A 6,396-nucleotide genomic window follows, 5' to 3' on the forward strand; every position below is an offset into this window, starting at 1 on the left:
GCATGCTGTGTCTTGTTTGATGGCAGACAACTGACATTTGAATTTCGGGAGGCCTTTGTCCAGCTTTTGACGTCTTCCAGCTATGACCTAGAATATTCTGTGATTAATAAATAACAAGAATGATTGATTGTCTTCATTATAAAGTAAGTTGTAGAGCATCACATACAGAAATCAGCTTACAAGGCTTTGTTTACATTTACAACAATGCAGATACAACGATTTCATTCTCATAAATAATATTTTGTTATCTATGCCGTTATTAATATAAATAATATATCACACTATATAGTATTGTAAAGTTGACAGATTGTGAGTGTGTATAATTGTTACTTTATCTCCCACAAATGGCTTAGCGGAATTTGATGAAGATTTTAGTAAGCTCTAACGCTTTTGATATCATACAAGAACAAGTATACTACTGTACCTGGTACCTGGGTGGGGGAAGTCCTTTTTACGGGACGCAGATGAAACCGCAGGTGAAAGCTAGTATATAACTGAAAATATAACCTACATGTAGTATAAATAGGGAACAGATCCTTAAATATCAGTCTTGTGCGAGCAGTTGAACAAGATGAAAGCTTTTCTGCCATTCCTGGTTGTCGTGCTGCTGATAATATAAAAAATCATATAAAAGCTCTGATTTTATGAAGGATATATAAAAACATTTATATACAGTGAACGATGCATTAATATATAGCAATATAATTAAATCGAAAACTAAATAGCATAGGTCAGCTTCAAGGCAAAGAACACCACGAAGGCAGATCTTCGAAGGCAGATGAGCACTAATGTATTACACAAGCAGAGACTGACCTCCTTTTAAACTGGGTACCCGGGCAACCCAATACCGCTAGGTAAGACTGGTTGTCAGACTTACAAGCTTCTGACTAACCGTAACGACTGCTAAAGATGTTCAAATGAGAGACAGCATCTACAGTTTATCGTGCCCTCCAAAACGCGGATATACACGATATACTTAGAAAATAATAAACATACAATAATACACATACAAAAGTAACTAAAACTTACCTGGAATCAAACCCACACTTATACTAAACTTGAGAGGAGGAGTATTCACAAACATTATAATATAGTCATTAATTAGATGTCAAACTTTTGAGTCAACGTAAGCTTTCCTTTTATAAATATTCTTTTACTTCTAAAACCATAAATATTTTATAATCTTTAAAATGTTTATGGAAATTGGTATTTATTGTGGGTATCTACTGAGCAAATCCGGTGTACACTACAGATTTTTACACTAATATTAAGAATATTTTTTGTTCGTTTGTTTATTCAAAAAAGACTCTAAAATACTGAAGAGCTATTTAAAAAAAAATCGCTGGGCAGCTATAATTATCGTAACAGGAAAACAGGGTAACAGGCTATATTTTATTCGTCTGCTGGATGTAAATTCCCAGGACGAGGAGAAGCATCTTATAAGTGATAGGGACATTAAATAAAAACAATAGATAACTAATTACCAATCATAAAATATATTTACGATGCATGTATCAAATATATAAATAAAGAGCAGATATTTTAACGCCAGTGTTGTGACAACAGTCGAACAAGATGAAAGGTTTTGTGCTATTCCTGGTTGTCGTGGTTCTAGCGTACACATGCGCTGCCCCACGTAAGTGTACATTTTTCAATCCGTTTTACATATTGGAAATTAATTAGATATTATTACAATAAATATTCAGACATTTAATAAAAACTACAGTATTTACATAAAGCTAAATTGTGATCTCTTCACTAAAACTATATTGCTTCTCTTTCTTTGCTCTTATTTAGTTTGTCAAGAAGATTTATTTTGTTTGACATATCGTATAAAGTTTCACTGGGTAGTTATTTCCAATATATGCAGTATGAGTTCAAATAGCAGCTTCCTTAACTGTTTAAGGTAAGCTACATTATTAAATCTAAAGAATAGCCATTAATTAGCTATTATAAAGCGAATCAACACCCGGTTTGAACTCACGAAGTTAGTAAGAATCTAAAAGTTATTTCGGAGTATAAAACTCCAGGTAGGTACGTGACATTTTATCGGTTTTATTTAAGAATTTAATGTTTTTTTTTTTTTTCAATAGAAACCAACCATGCTCCCATATCAGCTTCGGGAGGCTCATCAGCTTCTGGAGTGGTTTCCGGCTCACATTTCGGTAGTGGAGCATTCAGTGCAGGCGGGGGTAGTCAGAGGTAAAACTACCCGTATATATTATATATTTATTTGATGCTTTTTGTACAATCATGAACAACAGCGGACTTGACGTCGCTAGAGAAACTCATTAGTGTGATAGTTAAAAGAGTTAATATATAAAAATGTATAAATCCGAATTTATGTATACTAGTTATCATACTTAAAAAAATAAATGCCAAATAGCGCCCAACTCGCACTTCACCGTCTGAGCAAAACTCAGTGGGATTGTTCGAAAGAGTTACCGCGGCCCTGGTACATAAAAGGCCTATGACGGAACACGACGGTTTTTAGTCAGTAAGAGTCTGACACTCCTTCACCGCTGTTAACCCGCAGCGGGCACGTTAAAAAAATGTAAAACTCGAGAATGGCTGGATCGATTTTGCTTATTTTGGTTTTAAGATGTTTGTATAGGTCCAGGAAAGGTTTAAATGATACGAAGTTCGCGAGATCAGCTAGATTAAAATAATTATCAGGTTTTTTGTTTGTTTCAGCTGCGGATTGATAAAAAGTGTTATTTCCATATTGTGGAATGTGTGTTAATGAGGAGTTTGTTCTGCAATGGCCGAAGAAAAACAGCACTACAGAATGAAAATATATCTCTATATATATTATCAATATTTTTTTGTGTACTATTAAATCTTATGAACTGTATAAGTGATTTTTTATATTTTTATAACATCCTATATGTAATATTATCATCTCCCGAGCCTTTCTCCAACTATGTTAAGGTCGGATTCCAGTCTAACCGGACGCAGCTGATTACCAGTGTTTTACAAGGAGCGACTGCCTATCTGACCTCCACAAGCCAGTTACCCAAGCAATCCAATACCTGTGGCAAGACTGGTTATCAGGCTTTCTTTCTGGCTTCTGACTACACGTTATGACTGCCAAAGCTGTTCAAATGCCAGCTAGAACCTACAGTTTTACGTGCCCTCTGAAACACAGTAATTCGTGCCAAGATATACTAAGAAAGTACATAAAACTTGCATTAATACTTGCTTTTTTTAACGACATCAAAAATCATCAAATGACCCCTCCCGCTGTGGGTTAGCAGCGGCGAGGGATTGTCAGATTCTTACTGGATAAAAACCATCGTGTTCCGTCGTAGGGCTTTTATGTACCACAGCCGCGGTAACTCGCAGCCCCGGCAGGCCTTAGCCCTACTGGGTCTCGCTGGGGTTGCTGACATCTATTTGAGGAGCGCGTGGAACAATGCGCACCGCCGACACGGGCCTGTTGTCCATTATTTACTAGACATGAGCGATGAGCCATCCGAACCTACGGTGCGGATGAGCCTACGGTGGCCGGGAGTCGTCTCGCGACACGTGGGGCCCGTGGTGTCTACCTGGTCCAGCGAACTCTCTGACGTTTTCCTCCTCCTTCTCGAGCATGACTGCTTCGCAGAAGGAGGAGACGGTATCCCATTCCCTTTTGCCCCGGACCATGGCCTGAACCAGGGCCGGACGCGAGAGGTCACCGCCGCCTAAACCCTCGACGAGGACCCGACGGTGCCCTTCTCACGCAGGGCACCCCTGGACCGTGTGGTTCACCTTGTCCTCGGGGCTGTCCACACAGTAGTGATACCCGGGCGCCCCCTCACATTAATACTTGCCTAACTTGGCATCGAACCCACACACTCATACTTTAGAAGTTGGTTCATTTACCCACTACGCAACCACGACTTTATTTTACATAAGTATCATGTATACAGGGTGTGTCGTTCACAATCACATTAAATCCTATCGCATGTACTTTATGATATTCCATGGCGAATTGTAAAAAAAATAACATAATCCATTCAGCGGTATAACCACAGGAGTCATTTTTCGTTTTTATAATTTACAACATCATGTGTAGGCAGAGACAAAGTTAGATGTATCTGTGGTGGCCTTATCGTAGACTTGACCACTTCATGAAATGACTCGACCATTTCATGAAATGGTCCCGTTTCATGAAATGTTTCACTGTTTATTGGCCACATCATGATGTGACTTGGGCAAATCAATGATGAGAAATCGTTTCTCGATATGTGCAACTAAAAGCTCGGCTTCTTCATGAAATTATCAAAATTAATTGATCACATCGTAAAATAGTTATGTAAATTGCCCCTAGGGGCGCTGTCAGCGCTTTATTTACGTTTGAACATGGCGGCCGTTGACTGCATTGAAAATTCTCGCAGCGAAAAATTGAATAATTCGTTTGAGGAAGAAAGTGACAAAAGAGTGTACGACGAAAATAATAATAATATTAAATAATTCTACGTTGGTGAATTATAACAACGTTTTTAATTATAAGGTTATAAAACAAATCAAGAACAGTAGGGTGACCACGCCAAAGACGTCCATGGACTATTACTGGCTGTCAAAATATGACGTTATGGAAACTGCAGATGAGGAATATCTTATATTTAATAAAAAATGCGTCGACGATCCTACTATGCGTATAATTCCGATGGAGAAGTATTTTGAAATATTAAAGGAAGTTCATAAAACTGTTGGATAAGGTGGACGACTAAAAATGATTCAATACATTAAAAATAGGTTTATATCCCAAAGAAACCCATTGAGCTATTTATTGACTATTATTGTGTTATTAATAATAATATATATGACAGGAACATACTTTTCTGTTTAATTTGCTTACTCCAAACCCCATGGAATTATTTACCAGCGATGTAACCCTTATAACTTCTTGCGAGTAGTAGCGAGTGTAACATCCACCAGATACAAGAACCCACCGCTCTCAGAACGCATCCCAAACGCGCCAGCTGAGCGCAGACCTAGGTAAGGTGGGGAAACTCGTCTACCCCTATAGTCTGCAACATAGTATGCAACAATAATGTCCTCTTAGCCAATTATCGGCTACGGCGGCTGTTCTCATGTAAGGAGATTAGCCAACTGCGCGAGACATATTATAGTGCACAAGAATTTGCGAGGTGACACACAGACACAGCTGCACTCACTATTCCTTCACTTCCATAGCCCGATGGGACGGCAATCCAACACGATCGGAGAGAGATCAGGCGCAGGACCGACATTTACGTGCTCTCCGATGCACAAATACCAACTTCCAAGCTGCGGGCTGTTTCGTGAAAGTCTCTAAAACCCACAAAGCGATTTCGGCTCGACCCGGGAATCAAGACCTCGTGCTCGACAGCTGCGCTTGCGACAGCTAGACCAACGAGGCAGTGAACCTACAGGTTACGTCATTTAAGATTAAGTGTGTTCTATTTTAAGATTCCTAAAATGTTACTAAAGTTCCTATTTTATTTAAATTATTATGTATGTCGGACTTAAAGGACAGGAACAAGTTCTTACTCTTTATATTTGCAATCGAAGTTATGAAAAAAACCTAAGTGTTTTTGCCTCCTGACAATTTTGAGCTGTGAAAAATTTCACAACTACCAGATTTTATGAAATTAAACTCCAATGGGTCGAATTACCTATGCTACGCGAGTTTCCCCCTTACCCAAAATATTGTGGATTTATATTAAATATTTTATGGATACCCTATTATACCATACGGCCAGACGTGGATGACAAAATCGAGAAATGTTGACGATTTAACGATCTGGTCAAATTAACATGAACATTTCATGAAACGCAACCATTTCATGAAATACTCAAGCTTTTCATGAAGTGGTCAATTCTACGATATGGCTACGACATATCGAATGTTTTCATCAGTTGACAGCTGTCAGTTTTCAAGGGAGAATTTCAGTTGTTTGTAACGACTGACTTTTATATGGTGTTCTAATTTTCGCACATTTTTATTCTATTTACTTTGTTTGCATTTTTTTATTTTTACGTATTTTTCTTTTTTCTTTGTGTAAATTGACATACATTGACCAGTATATTAACGCATTTCATTTAATGTGATTATGAACGACACACCCGATATAATAAACTACACCAATATTTTAAAGAGATATTTTTTTTGTTTCTTTGTATCTAACGACAAAACTACTGAACTGGCTTACTACTGAAATTTCACTGAAGGGAAGCTACATTATTGCAACAGGATAACTGGCTATATTTTATTCGGCTACGAGACGTAAATTCTACAGAGGGGAGAAACAGCTTATTCGCGATAAAGACATTAAATAAAAACAAAAGATAACTAATTACTAATTATAAAATATAGGTACTTACGAAGTATCAAATATATAAATGAAGTGAAGATATTTTAATGCC

General features: G+C 37.7%; 1 long non-coding RNA gene across 1 annotated transcript; it reads left to right on the plus strand.

The window, feature by feature from the left end:
- The first annotated feature begins 1,550 nt into the window (after positions 1 to 1,550).
- LOC124632763 lies at positions 1,551 to 2,857 on the plus strand. The gene is made up of 3 exons (XR_006984673.1): positions 1,551 to 1,636; positions 2,094 to 2,202; positions 2,695 to 2,857. It is a non-coding gene; the product is annotated as an uncharacterized LOC124632763 (long non-coding RNA).
- Positions 2,858 to 6,396: the final 3,539 nt, after the last annotated feature.

Source organism: Helicoverpa zea, chromosome 8, assembly GCF_022581195.2.
Source record: "Helicoverpa zea isolate HzStark_Cry1AcR chromosome 8, ilHelZeax1.1, whole genome shotgun sequence".
In the NCBI taxonomy this organism is placed as follows: Eukaryota; Metazoa; Arthropoda; class Insecta; order Lepidoptera; family Noctuidae; genus Helicoverpa; species Helicoverpa zea.